We start from the raw sequence: 16,178 nt of genomic DNA on the forward strand, positions 1-16,178 counted from the left end.
CTGAGGCTGTGAGCAAAAAATAAACCTTTCCTTCTGGGTTTTTCTCTCCAGTCACAGTAAAGAAAAAGCAGCTAACATTCACACACCAACAAGATTTCTTTCTTTCTAACAGGATGTGCAAACGTGGGTGTATAACTTTTATAGCTTCGATATGTTCTCCTGGTTCTAGAAAACATGGAAGCTTGACACAAGAGAAGGTGAGGTATGGTGAGGGGACAGATGGAGAGAACCCTGGTTTACGTGCTGAGCCTGAGAACACTGCCAAAGATGTGAAGAACCACTTGTCTGTCATAACTACCTTGAAGCAAGGAGAACACTGCCATTGCCTGGTGAACAGACAACAGGCCATACCTAAATTTGAGCCATGACATTCTGTCTCCATCTTTCATGGTAAATGCTGCAGAGAGAGATGAAGAACAGCTGTTCCTCTGAGAATGAAAATAAATAAATAGATCTATTGCCTAAACGCTCTGCATTGCTGACTTAAAGTATATCAGATGCAATTTAAGACTGTCTTTGATTACCTAATTGAAAGAACAAGAATTCAATCACAATCATTTCCACTGGACATTGATTCCCATGGAAATTCTATAGCATGGTATGTCTTATGAATATTCATGGTTGAGAACTAATGACAATGATGGTATCCATCAAAATTCTTTTGATTCTCAAACTACCTTCATGTTGCCCCTTGACAACCAAGAGGGACAAGTTTGAATAAGATAAATAAATAAATATGTACATAATAGCTCATATTTGTGTCTTCAGTATTAAACAATAAGAAATTTATAATTCTGGCCTTGGGTGTCTGACATGAATTACCCAGCCAATCAGGAAGTGAAAAATAAAGTAAATATATGCAGTTTTTAGTGTTTGTAGGTTAATATTTAAAGCACATGGCTACCATGGTGATAAGCTAAACTAGTCACAGAAATGGTAAACATTTCAAATAATTAATGACCCCCAAACTGTAGATGAGAATTTTAAATGTTTCTATCTATAAACCATAAGGCAAATGTCACCTAAGATTTCATGGGAGTATACTTTTATTTGAATAAAACTTGGAAGTAACATGATGAAAAATTAATAATGTGAAAGTAAGCTTAAATATGATACTTTTTCCTCACAAAGTAAAGCCAAACTACAGATCTCTCAGAATTCATTGGAGGGTTGTTTCTAGGATTTCTAGAAGGGAAATGTTTATTTCTCATATAAAATAGTATAGCATTTGCATATAACCTGTGCACATCCCTGCATATTTAAAATCATCTCTAGACTCCTTAAAATACCTAATACAATGATAATAATATGTAGATAGTTGTGATGTATTGTTTAGGAAATAACAGAAAAAGACATAAAAAGGAAAAGTTCTGTATATGTTCAGTACTGATGCAAGTCTTGCTGATTTTTAAAATTTTTTAAATGTATATAATAATGCAGATTTATAAGATACAAGCAATGTTTTGACTCACATAAACCATATGTAATTATCCAACGAAAATCATTGTAATACCCATCACCTTCAGTACAGACCATTCTCTGTGGCAAACATTAGAGATTCTCTCTTCTAGCTGTTTCAAAATACAAAGTAAATCATTGTTTACTGTGCTTACCTGCCATGCAATAATAGCTCACACAAACCTGTTTTTCTCATTTTCCTTTATAACCTGGTGTGTGTGTGTGTGTGTGTGTGTGTGTGTGTGTGTGTGTGTGTGTGTTATTGTTGCTTTTGGGGATTTAGTTTATTTTAAGCAGGCATTTAGTCTCACACTTGCTATGTAATCAATCCTTGGTCTCCCGGACCACTTCCCTCCGTTCCACCTCAATCATAAACTTATACTTGTTGGCCAACCTATTTCCACCCATCACTTTCTGATACTGTCTAGCTTCTGATAGATACATTTCTTTTCTCTGCTTTTATGAAGTCGGCTTTTTAAATATTACACATATGAGTGAGATTGTGAAATAATCAATGGCTTTTGGGTCTGTTTTATGTAACTTAAGATAATATCCTCTAGCTTTACCCATGTTGTTGCAGATGATACAACTGCATGTTCTGTGTGTCTGAACAGTACCTTGTCATATGCATGCACTGTGTATTCCCCACATTTGTGTATCTGCATGGTACTCTGTCATATGCATGTACCATGTGTACCCCACATGTTTATTCTGTTCATTCATCACTGATTATTTCTTGTATGTTATGAATAGTGCTAAAGTTAACACTAGCTGCAGTTGTGTCTTCAACAGATTCATTTTCCCTTGGCCATATATTTAGAATCACTGGACTATATAAATGTGAGCCATGACTTGTTCAAATTAGAACAACTCTTTGTAGAGGCAGGTGTGAGTTTGAGGCCATTGCAAATGGCATTGTTTTCTTGATGTCTTTTCAGCAAGTTTGCTATTAGTGTGGAGAAAAACTGCTGATTTTTATATGTTGCTTTTAAAAAATCCTGCTGCTTTGGCAGGCTTACTTTTTGGCATCTAGTTTGTCAGGTGTTAGGGCTTAAATTGCAACTCTCCCTACCTGTGCCTGCCACTCTGTACTGTCCCAGCCAAGGCACATCCTTGCAGGATTTGCTCAGTCTTCTAAAATAGCTTCAGTCCTGGCTCTACAAAAAGTTGTTCCAAGTTGAACAAGCTGTGTGATACTTTTATTTCTGATAAATAATTCAATGGCTAAGCTCAATTTTTAAAGCAACTCATGAAGTTTTGATTGTTCACTTTGTTCCCTATCAATATCAAAGTAATGCTAGTAAATTCGTGAATTGCTGGAGGTGTTGAGTGCATGAACCAGGTGGGGATTTTAAATATCTAATATAATCCACCAGGACATTCTCTAAATGATTGCTGAGAACATTAGGAAACACTTAATAATATTAATGAAATAATAAATTGTTTTCAAATCCTTTCATGGAAAACAACACAGCTAGTTGGGTTTTAATTTTTATAATTTCCCTAGAGAGTTCCTGAATACTTAAGACGCTTTGACAAATAGCAAAGTTTGGCCAACTGCTAAGGAGAGATCAGAAGATTTTCTTGGTTTTTGTTTAGTTTTAAGGTGAATAGGTTTTTTTTTTCATTACTTTAGATTATTTCATATAACACCCCTCCCTAGAATTGAACATACTTTTATTCAATTAGAAGTACGAAAGCACAGTCCTAACCCAAATGTATACATGTGATTTTTTACAGACTATGCTACTTAGGGATGAATCAATCCCCTGCCTCAGTCACCAGAGGTGACTATTGGTCTCTATAAGAAAGAATATACATGCTTGATGGGGACCAAAAAAAAAACCATGCAGTTTTCATTTGCTTTTACATTTGGATCAATTTGATATATGTCGATTTCCTTGCCCTAATGAGACACTATGCTTACTGATGGCAAAGAAGTAAAGTTCAGTGGTAGGACCATCCTAGAGGTTAGCCGCAAGGGTTACAGAGTGAGCACTACATTTTATATATTGGTTGAGGATCCCAAGTGAACATTGCAACATCTGAACTACAAAAGCCTCAACTGCTTGGTCGACAACTACAATTTTAAATAACACTTTTCTTATTCACAAAATGTTATGAATTTTAAGAAGAAAAAGATGCTTTGACGCCATGTAAGGACTCGTGAACTCTGCCGTACAGGGCAGGGATCCTAAACTCAACACCTGTGACCACTTCCATAAATCAAAACAGCTATGACCGTTTTATATGGCCGGGAATTCCTGGGTTCACATAATTTTCCTGCCTCCCAAGCAGCTGGGATTAAAGGCATGTGCTCCTGTGCCTGGGTTTTATTCTTGTATTTTAGTAGAATCTACAGAACCTCTATTTCATTCCAAAGAAATATAATAGCAATTGACAGAAGCAGAGAAATTAGGCTTAGGTTGCCAGTCACATTGATGTGAAGCAAGCAATAAGTGATAAAAGGGTTTCGTTCACCACTCACTGAAGTCACTACAGTAACTGGCAATTTAACTACACTGAGGGTTTTGAAGATAATGGCTCTCCACCCACCCAAGCATCCATAAATAAATTCCAAGTAGAACTTGGCACCACCCTGAAGGAATTCTAACGTCACTCTGTTGGGGACGTTCACCAAGATGGTTTCAAAGTAGACTAACTTTACACAGCACATTAAATGCGCGTGCACACACACACACACACACACACACACACACACACACACACACACGCAATTTATTCAGCATCATGATCAGGATTTTAGATTTAACAATCAACAGCATGGGTGAAAAAGGTCTACAGTAAAACCCTTTGTTGGAATTCTTTACACTTTCCGTAGAACAGACACTAAAACAACCTGTTATACAGTTAGTCACAAATTCAGTCCTGTAATTCTTTTGGCCCATACACATGAGTATTGTCTAAAAACATTCTTTGTAGCAGCCAGGCCCTGCCTCCTGTGCTCGACTGAGTTCACAAATCGGCTGTAACCTGTAGCTTCCCTGTCACTCCCCTGGCTCTCCTCTCTTGATAAGCTTTTGTTTCCTGCCTGTAATGTAGTTGGACACTCCTGCCACTGCCATGGCTACTGCTGCTGTTGGAGCCTCCACAGCCACCTTGGTTCTGTGGTTTAGCAAAGTCCTGGCCTCTACCACCATGAGGGCCAGAGCTCCTGCCTCCAAAGTTTCCTCCCTTCACTGGTCCAAAATTTGAAGTCTGATTGTTGTAATTACCAAAATCATTGTAACTTCCACCACCTCCAAAACTGCTTCCATCATTACTAAATCCATTATAGCCATATCCACTGCCACCATATCCACCACCACCATCACGGCTGCCACCAAAGCTACCACAACCACGGTTGTCATCAAAGCCACTATGACCACTGAAGTTTTCTCCTCCACCAAAATTGCCATTGCCACCAAAACTGCCTCCACGACCACCACCAGAGTTTCCAAAGCCACTCCGGTCTCTCTGGCTGGACCAAGCACTAGTCATCTCTTGCTTTGATGGGGCTTTTCTTAGTTCACAGTTGTCACTATTCACCGTATGATATTTTTGAATAGCGATCTTATCCACAGAGTCATTCATGGTCATCAAGGTGACAAAAGCAAAGGCCCTCTTTTACCCACTGCCTCTGTCACTCATGATTTCAATCACTTCAGTTTTCCTTTACTGCTCAAAATAGTCTCATAGGTGGTATTCTTCAGTGTCTTCTTTAAAACCACCAACAAAAATCTTCTTCACAGTTAAGTGAGCACCTGTTCTCTGAGAATCTTCTCTCGACATGGTTCTCGTGGGTTCCACAGCTCTTCCATGCACCTTGTGTGGTCTTACATTCACTGCAGCATCCACTTCCTCCACTGTGGTGTATGGGACAAACCCAAAGCCCCTGGATCTCTTAGTGTTTAGATCCCTCATTACCACACATCGGTGAGTGTCCCCCATTGCTCAGAATGACCCCTCAGGCTCTCATTGGTTGTTTCCAAGCTCAGTCCTCCGATGAAGAGCTTCCGCAGCTGTTCCAGCTCCTTGGGAAACTCTGGCTTAGACATGATGGCAACAGGAGCCTTCGGCGACGCTTCCTCAGCTGTGTCAGCCACCCTTGAACTCGCATCCTTAACTTTCATATAGTGAAAAACAAATACAAATTCATTAGTGACATGTACTCATCCAGTTACTCAAATATTGTGCTCTTAGGTTCTGTAAATAATATAAATCAAAGGCCATGTACAACGTTACTGGGCAGTCTTTGCCAAGTATTTTTTTTTAATATTTTATTAATTTATTCATATTACATCTCAATTGTTATCCCATCCCTTATATCCTCCCTCATTCCGCTTTCCCCCCTACTCCTCTCCCCTATGTCTGTGACTGAGGGGTACCTCCTCCCCCTGTATGGACAGGACATTCTCCACAGTTGAGTGGAGAGTGGGAATGTACTTTCACACGAACTCTGGTGCCCTATATTTGACCACGTCCCCTCAATGGGGAGGCCCGATGGCACCCAGAGGAATAGCAGGCCACCAAGAAGAGACTTGTTACCAAGTATTTTTAAAGAGGTTGTCAGTGTTCTTAATGAAAGGATTCATGAAGTTTTGATGGGAAGTGGGACGTGTCTTTTGTCAATATAGAACCAGGTAAAGGCTCACTTCTTTTTTTTCAAAATGTATTTATTTATCAGGTAATGATACTTTATATCCTATTCACCCCTCAAAATCCTAAAGTCTAAAACTTTGAATCCCAAATTCAAAGCTCATAGTGCTGCTCAGTTAGTAGTGATAGACAGTCCTTAGCTTGCACACTAAGAATGAAGGTTTGGCAAAATACCAGCCACACAGGCATAAGAACATGAACAGAATAGGAGTGTATATTTGCAACTTCTAAAAACACCAAAGATTCATACAAGCACAAAGCATCTTCGCAAATATCAACTACAGTGTACTCAGACCTTATCCAAATCTATATGGGAAAAATGACCCTACAGGGAAGGAGGCCACGAATATGAATAAACAAATTGAAGAAAAATATGTAAATGTTAAATGCATCTAATACATTCATTAGTCACCAAAGAAACCAAGTTAAAGCAAATCGTCACTCTATAGTTAACAAACTGGTCAGCATTAGGAAGCTAAATACTTCCCAGGGCACACGGAGGGATAGGGTGCCACAGGAACTCAGCTTCTATGGGGTCACAGAAGCTTGCCAGGCCTTTTCTTGCATACCCAGGTTTTAGGGAGTAGTATATATGCATTCATTGTTTGTCAAATCACCAGAGCCTGTTGTAGGTCTGCCTCCTCTTTAAATCATGACCTGGAGGAAAGCAGGAGCCTTTCGCTGCCTGTGCAAGTCTGAGAGAGGAGCAGGGTAGGTACAAACAGCCATCCTTGAAGACTAACCTTCAGAGTGTATTCAATGCTGGTGAAGGGTTAAGAGGCACACAGCCATGTCCATAGTCTCCTACCATTTGCCTGAGGGTCCTACAGAATCATATTACCATCTTATACGTCTATATAATGTGGCATCTTCTGATGCTGTGGTTCAACCAAATTTTCCATTTCACTTGAGTCTTGCAAAAGCTAATGTGAGTCGTTGTCTCCATTTGCTTGCTTTAGCTATAGCAAAATTCCTCAGATGAGATAACTTAGAGTGAGGAGAAGTTTATTCAGCTAATGGTTCTGGGGGCTGGGAACTCTGGGAGCCTCATAATAGCATCTTTTCACATCGAGAGAGGGTTATCTTACCGCACAATAACACGGTAAAAATTATCATCCTATAAGACAAAGCAAACACGCCAGCTTCCACGCTCCTGTTTTCTTTGGGGGTATAAATGAATTTTTATTCTGAAGAGAAGTTTCTAATTTAAATAGCAGCAAATGAGGAGGAAGGAAATGCCTATTGCCACAGATGCACATGACCTTTACAATATATAATGTAAAAGGAATTTCAATTTATGACCGTTATCCCAAGAAAATCAAGTATTTTTCCATTAATCCAATACTTCTGAATTGATCGTGTGTGTGTGTGTGTGTGTGTGTGTGTGTGTGTATTTGTGTATGTATGTATATATATGAAAATAGAAAAGTTGTTTATTGAAAGAAAATACCCATAGTAGACAAAGGGAGGGTAAGCAAAAATTAAGGAGGTAATGTATATAGCACATTCTCTAAAGCGCAGTTGACTAATTGACTCATTCTTTTTTAATTCTTCTCTCATACATTACATCCAATCCAACTGCAGTTTCCCTCCCTCCAACCCTCCCACTTCCTCCCCACCTCCCCTCTCTTCTAGATCCACTCCTCTTCCATTCATCTTCATGGGAGGGAGGGCGCAGCGGGGGAGCATGCCTTCCAGGAATATCCTCCAAACGACGATATTAAGTGACATAATAAGTGGCAGTAAGACTAGGTACAAACCTTCATACTAAGGCTGGAAGAGGCAGACGAGTAGGAGGAAAAGGGTTTGACTAAATTTCATATCTTCACAGTAATGCAAACACAGTCGATTGCAGAATTGATTCAGATTGCTTAAAAGGCCAGATGCTTTGAGTACTCTAAGTGTTTGGAAGTTACTTACATTAATATGCAACAAATACTTTCCCACAACAGCAAATGCACACTAAAAAAGGCCAAGAGAAAATAAACAAGGAACAAAGAACAGGACGGCATCCTCCCAAAGCTTTGGTGTGAAAAGATGAAAACAACTCACTTCACACACATGAAAGGGTTTCCTTAAAAGTCCAAGTACAACTGAGTATGGTGAATACAGCTGGGACTGAGGCAGAAGGAGGGAAAGTCCAGGCCCACTTGGGATACATAGCTAGATGCTTCATTAAAAATGCAAATATATATATATATATATATATATATATATATATTTTTTTTTTTTTTTTTTTAAATAGAAGGTGCCAGGTATGGTGGTGTCTTTAATGCCAGCACTCAGGAAACCCAGGCAGGCAGTAGATATTTATGAGTTTGAGGCCAGCCTTCTTTACAGAGTGAGTTATAAGGCAGCCAGAGCTACACAGTGAGAACCTAGCTCAAAAACATAAAAAAATAAAATAAAAATAAAACAAACAAAAGGAATGGAGGAAGGAATGGCAAAAATGAATGGACTAGAAAGATTCTCCCTCCATCTTGAGGTAGAACAAACCCCCTGTCTGGATGAGCTACATTGGAGCCTTGGCCAATAAATACTCTTATCCATCATCCCTAAGACAGTGAGTGCACAATGGTGTGGAACGGCCTGCTCTCGCCTTCTGTCTCTTTATATCCTTAATCAGCTGTAGCTTCTTGTCAAAAGTGTCAGTTTCTCCAGGTGAACTGACCATGTGTCATGTAGGTCACACAGAGCAGGCTAGTTTGGGTTGTAGAACTGTATGCCATCCTGTGTGCCATGATATAGGCAGCCATATTATATTATTTGGCCTGGAGAGCTTCCTGGATCACCTTCCACAGTCGGCAAGAGGACTGAGAAGAGTAAGGAATCCTACATTTAGATAGCTTCATACTCCCCTGAGACAAGTCTCTTCCTGATTTGATAACCAGTCCTAGCATGGAGTTGGACCTTACCTAACCCTAATATTCAATGACCTAATCTAGTGACTCCCAAAGTCTCCAAGTCTGTGTATGAGCAATATATGAACTTGGCGAATAAGTTATTGATGTACAGAACTTGGGAGGTGCATTCAAACTGTGGTGTGGGTCCACATGAAATTAAAAGGTAAAGACAAACACAAAGATTTGTGCTGGTTTTTATTTCAGAAAAAAAGATAAAGAAATTGATGCTTCTAGAAACAATAACTTTTAGCTGGCCCCTGGATAATCTTCCAGTCCCTTACAGTCTTAAAAGCAAAAGGACTAAAGAGATAAGAATCCAATTACCCCAAGACACACTGCATATAACTTTCTTTAAAAATAAATAAATAAATAAATAAATCATTAGTGATGCCTCTGAAAGTGTGGTTTAAAAATAATTACGCCTGAAATTTGTTAACTGATTTTTAAATAAAACTTATGAATAAAGCATAATAATTTACACCTAAGGATTTACCCTTCAAACATTGAGGAAAAGTGTGATATTTCAAGCTTTTAATGTAATATTGAATATCTTTCTCCAAAGAAATTAGATGACTTTGATTTCCCCAAATTGGGTCTGCTCCTCTCTTTCAGCAGTGCATTGCGGGAGGGTGGCAAAGCAGCATCTCAAGTGTGGGAAGGACCACCTGTCTCAGAACCATCTCACTGCTTAAAGTATTTAAAACACTAAACTCTTAAGCCCCTTCTCAAGCCAGGGAAAGCAGCCGAGGTAGAGACGGGAGCCTTGGATTTGGTATTTAAAATAAAATAAAATAAAACCTCCCCAGTATTCTTAAATCATAACCTGGAGAACTAAAGTACTTAGGCGCTCTAATTAAAACGTGAAAAGCACTGTGTTGTAAATATAAAATATAAATAGGGTCTTTTCTCTGAATTTATAAATATCCCTCTCCACAGAAAATCAACTTAGCATAATGATTAGGGGCCTTGAACTACAAATGTCCCATTCCCTGTGCCACCATTTCCCCTTCAGAATGATACAACAAATTATTTAAATTCGCTGTGATAAATAGGATATACAGTAATCCCCTTTCCCTCCCTCAGAGGCGTAGTGTGAGGTTAATTAAATAACAGCTGCAAAATACTTGGAGCTCTTTAGAGAAAGATATTATATAAGACACAATGGTATATATGTGACTTTTTTTTTCCCCTCAGCAATGAAAATAAGGCTAATTGTTCTTGAGAACTGGGCCTGCGACAGAGGAACCAACCATGACACAGATTTCACAAGCATTAACCTCACAAGGGCAACATTTTGTCACACTTGGTTTGGGACCCAGGGAATGCTACTCTTCTGCTCTTTGCACAAAAATCACTGCAACCTTGTGGGAAATCGCCATTGTCCCTGTGAGGTTTCTGTCTCATTCCTGTGAAAAGGTGATAAGATAACTGGGTTTTCTGCTATCGAATGAAAGATTTGTGGCTTGTGTGCTCTTGGTCATCCTGAAGCACGCTATTCAGTGGCACATAGAGGCTAAGTGAGACCACATGAAGGTCACGTGAGGGTCAGGCGGTTCTAATGGAGGGAAACCTTCTATAAACAGGACATCTCTCCAGGGCTCGCAACCAGACCGAGCCTTCAAACAAAAATCTGCTTTCAAATTTCATCATGTTCCGGGATTAAGGCCAAAAAAAAAAAAAAAAAAAAAAAAAAAAGAAAGAAAAAAATAATCATCACTAGAGATCATTAAATCCACTGTTGATTGCTCTGGAGAAAATATGTCAATCTGTAGATGTTGTTTGTGTTCATTTGCCACAGGCAGAAGAAGGATTGCTGGCCGAAAATAAATCAAGAAAGACCACTACACAGTCCTCAAGTCTGTCAAGTCCTGATAAATAATTGTCATGTTTTCAGGAACACACGGTGAATTTTGAAATCCATCCTACAAAAACAGGTTTGTATCAAAAGATGATTTCTTTCTAGCCTTTCTCATATTTGTTAAAAGTTGTGGCATTTATAACAAACTACCCTGAAAGAAAATGTAGGAAACATCTTTGATTTACTCCAAAAAACCAAAAAGCAAACAAACGAGTCCTTTGCCGTCTTTGGGGTATTGCTTACGTGCCTTCTTAGATGTTCTGTGATGTCAGCCTCTCAGCAGTGAGCAGACGACTGCTTCCTTTGACATCTTTGCTTCGCACTTCTGTGCTTCCACTCTGCCTCACTTCAAAACTCAGCTCTGCTGTCCAACTTCGGTACTCATCCATTCGTGAGAGAACTAAGTTCATATTGGTTTATCCTAATATGTTAGGGAATGAATAAGTCACATTATCGATGCACTGTTTTTTTTTTATATAAATTATTAGCTAATGATTGCATTCATCAAGGAGTAAAATAAAAATAAAAAAACATACCCTGAGAAACTAGGAGTAGTCGAGGGTTTAAAATAAGTTAGTTTTTTCTATAACTTTATATTTTATTACATATGTATCCATCTATTGAGCCAAATGATTTCCAAATATCTAAAAGCTATTTGGAAATGAGTAATATAGTAAGGCCTTCAGATAAAATAAATGGTATCTTTTTCTCCAGCCCTAACTCTTATCTCAGCACACCAAAAAGGAGAAACATATCATTCAAAGTATCAAAGAATGATCTATGTTTAATAAAATGTCTTGAAGAGACCAAAAAAAAAAAAAAAAAAAGAAAGAAAGAAAGAAAGAAAGAAAGGAGCCAGAAATAAAACACATATTCAAGAGAGTTTTCTTTTTTGTATAACCTTTTATGAATAAAATTTTCTCTTAAGTCTCATGACTTGAAAATAAAATGTCCCTTGAATTTTTCACCTTTGGATCCCAAACACATCACACGTAGCCTCCTACCCGAGTGCTGAGCTCTGGAGAAGCATTGTTGAAAGGAGCCACACCCTGCTGTATCTCTACCCAGGCTCTTGGCCAGTTTATCTGTGGCCTAGGACCCTGGAAATGGCAACCAAGAAATTCCCTTTGGTGGGTAAAAAGAGAGTGAAAGCATATAAGCACGTGTTTCTCAGCCACCGCCTCTCTACTGTGAGAGCCATGCTGCATTACCAAAACGATGATGGCTTCCCTTTGGAGTACCATTTTATCCCAAATCCGTTTTCTCGGCCATTCTTCATGCCCCTGAAGGGTAGTAAATATCCACATAGCTCCTGCGCTGCGAGGCTCTTTCATATAGAGGCACATGGGCTTTAATAAACAAACTCGTCCTTCTGCCTGCAGCATCTTTTCTGATTCTGGTGACCTAGCCAACGCCCAGGCACACGTTAAGAAAAAACTATTAACGCACACCCATAAGAGCTGTTGGTCAGGCCTTGATGCGCCTTATCCCAGGTTCCTATCAGAGTCTTTTTTCTAGGGATAAAAGTTCCTATTTTTAGCAAAAACTATGGCTCTCAAGAGGAATGCATCTTATCTTTCACTTTTGCTTTAACCATAAAACTAATTTCTGACTGGTGGTTTCTGGGTTTAAGGGATGCGTTCATCTTCTGAGCCACGTTCTTTGAGGGGGGAGGGTGAGACCAGGTTCTCCCATAGCCCACGCTGGGAAGTTGCTGTCCTCTTACCTCAGCCTTCTGACTGCTGGGGTAGGGGCTGCGGCTTCCATCCCACAGTGCAGCTCTCCATTGCCTCTCTTCCGCTATCTCAAGAACATAAACACAGAGAACGCCAGCCAGAGGAAAAACCTGTGGAAATACTCCCTTCCTTCCTGCACACATGCCCATCCACACACATACACAAACTCACACACAAACACACAAACTCATACATTCTCTCTCACACACACTCACAAACACACATATACTCACTGTCTCACACATTCTTTCTCAAACACACAAGCACACACACACATTATCTCACATACATACACATTCTCCCTTACACACTTAAACAAACACACATGCTCTAACATACACACACTCATACATTCTCTCTCTCTCTCTCTCTCTCTCTCTCTCTCTCTCTCTCTCTCTCTCTCTCTCTCTCACACACACACACACACACACACACACACACACACACACACACACACGAACCCTGTCTTCACGGTTTTCTCTATTTTCTCTGACTACTACGGGACAAGGGTGTGTGGCCTTGCTTACCTTGCAAAGCAGCAGCTGTCTGCACTTTGCCACTGTGCTCCAAGACGAACTGTTTCTAATATTTGTTCTTCTTTAACCCTTTCACCACCCACTCCACGCCATCATCCTAATTGTTAGAGAGGCCTACAAATATGGGCCTTCCCTTCGAGGTTGTATTCTAACAGCAAAAGCATCCAAGCAAAAGGTCCTAAATACAAAATTTCTTTTGAATCATGATGGAATGTATCTTTACTCAATATGCCGCCACATTGTGCCACACACTTGAGACCAACCCCTGGCAGGATGGGTTAAAAGACGACCCAAATAAGTTAATTGTCTTTCTGTATTAAACAATTTATTTCCAAAATGGTTTCTTTTAGATATGGTTCACAGCTATCTGTAGCTCGGCAAAGATTGCCCTCTCTTTCCACCTGAGAGCTGTCATCTCCACATTAATGCAACAGAGCTTTCATGTGTCTCAGTATTATACTAAAACAACTAAGAAGATACGCATTTTAATTCTTTGACAATTTTGTACATTGTATTTTGATAAAATTGCCCTTCCTTACCCTCCCGTCATTGTATATTCTTGGTTTTTTTTTTTTATAACTCAAACCCAATCTGTGCATCATACAATCTTGGATGTATGGCTACCAACAAGGGTATAATCCATCTGGCAGGCACTGTCGTCTTTGGTGGGAGTGAGGTGGTGAGACAGAGTTTCTCTGTGTGGCCTTGGCTGTCCTGGAGCTCTCTCTCTGCAGACCAGGCTGGCCTCGAACTCACAAAGATCCGCCTGCCTCTGCCACCAAACGCTGGGATTAAATGTGTTCACCACCACACCCGGCTTAGGCACCATGTTCTTAAAAATGCCTGTCTTTCATTTGTCCCAGAGCTTTCAGTTTTCCATAGCTCCTCCACTAAAAAAGGTATTTCATGCTACCTCCCTTTTCCATGCTGGGATTTTTCTCTGACTCGAGCTCACATGGGTCTTGTGCATGCCGTCACAATCACTGCCATTCGTCTGTGTTGCTGTTCTGTATGGTTCAGAAACATCATTTTCCCGTAGCCATCCTCCACCTATGGGTCTTACCACCTCCCCACCCCTCTTCCACAATTAAATAGATGTCCATTTAGGGCTGAGTACACTATAGTCCCTTATCTCATGCTTTTTATATTTAAAAAAATCTAAGAAAATCATACACATATGTATCCCTTTTTCTTCTTTGGTTAAACCTGCCTATTATCAAAGCAAAATTCCAATGACTCAGGCTCTCTGACTCCCTTCCATATAGCAATTTGTCAGACTGATAGCTTCCTCATTTTATCATCCATTAATCCGATTCAAATGCTGTTATTCACTAGCTTTACTAAATATAATCCTCTCGGGTTTCCCAACAGAATATTAGGTTTCGTTCCTGAAAAAGCCTCCAAAAGCCTCGTTTCAGGCAGCCCTGCCAATTCCCATCAAACTGATAGGCTTCAATCCAGGAAAATAAGTAGCAGGAAGTGGATCGCGGCTTGAGAAACTGTCTGCCAAGGCCGCTCATTAGAACATTTGAGCATAGACTATCAGCTTGATCACTTCTGATTTTCTTTCTAATGAACCCAAGGTAAATATATGTTGGGCATGAGCTGATGAAAGGTGTCTTCTCAGAGTGGAAATTAGCAAATTACATCTTCTTAATAACAGGTCTGTTAAGTGCCTACTTACATAAAATACAGATACATGCTTTCTGTCATAAAAATGTTTAGACACACCACACAGCTACGGGTATAAATATATCCCTTTGTGTTTATTATGTTTCGAAGCACTGTTTATTTCATAATTAGAAAATTGCCTTTAATCCTGATGAATGAATAAAATAGCCCAAATTACAGGAGGTCTGTATTAAAAGTCAAAGGGAGTAGCCTTAGTGCAATGCTTAGAGATGCCAAAAGCGTTAAATGGGTAGCTGTGAAAGACTGTTTTAAAATTGATGGAATGGGGCCAGGGGTGTAGCTCAGAGCTACACTGTGTATTTTAGCATGCCGGAAACCTAGGGGTTCAATCCCAAGTACCAAAAGCAAATAAACAAAAAAAGAATTGATGATGTAATTTACTTTAATAACCTATTTTGAACATATGTGTTTCAGATTTCAAATTAAATTATTAAATTTGATTAGTGCAGATATGTTTTTATTCTAAAATTAAACCAAATTCAATTGGAAAGAATAGCATGGGGGAGGTGTCTGCTGACTGTAGGGGATTTCCAAGCAGCAGGCTCATTTGCATATACATGCAAAGGAGAGAGAGACAGAACTCTAAGGAGACACCAAACTGGAGACGGAAAGAGGTGATCCTATTCAGTGTGAAGCTGAACCCAAACAAATGAATAATTGATACATATATCAAATGAGGAAAGCAGTGGGTCAGAAAGGCAAATCCCAGGTGCTTCAATCTGCCTCGTTCTCTGTGCAGCTCGCTAAATCGTCATTTTCGCTTAGAACGTTTAGTCCTGTAATTGGTGGGCTAAATCAAAGGTAGTTTCCTCATTGATCATTACCTAAGCCCCATATATATTAGTACAGCTGAGTACTTTTCTTATTAGAAAGAAAACAATAAAATCACAAGGAATTTCTCATTTCTGTATGGATAGCACATTTTGATAAAAAAAAGAAAACTGCATTAGGTTATTCTAAGGCAGAACAAATTTGCTATAATAAACACCTTGTAAAGAGTAACGATGTTTGGGCTCACAGTTTCAAAGATTTTCTGCCATGGTTTTTCTGGCTCTATCGCTCTGCTTGGGTAGATACTTTGATGGAAAGCGTGTGGCAGCCGTTGCTTGGGTGGTGAGAGAAAGACAAGCATTCCAGGAGTTCTTCCAAGAGCTTCCTCTGCTAACCCAACTTTTCTTCAATAAGTCTTTTCTTCCAACAGCTCTCTCAACTCCCAGTATTGCTACAGGCTAGAGACCAAGTTTTAATATATAGGCCTTGGAAGACACTCGAGGTCTAAACTACAGGAAATATTTAGTAAGTCCTTTTCCCCGTAAGCAAACTAGAAGCATAAGGA

At 39.5% G+C, this 16,178-nt stretch overlaps 1 pseudogene; it reads right to left on the minus strand.

Moving 5' to 3' along the window:
* Positions 1-4,434: 4,434 nt before the first annotated feature.
* On the minus strand, positions 4,435-5,516 carry LOC127207641 (heterogeneous nuclear ribonucleoprotein A1-like; annotated as a pseudogene).
* Between the last annotated feature and the right edge of the window lie 10,662 nt (positions 5,517-16,178).

This window comes from Acomys russatus, chromosome 24 (genome assembly GCF_903995435.1).
Source record: "Acomys russatus chromosome 24, mAcoRus1.1, whole genome shotgun sequence".
Classification (NCBI taxonomy): domain Eukaryota; kingdom Metazoa; phylum Chordata; class Mammalia; order Rodentia; family Muridae; genus Acomys; species Acomys russatus.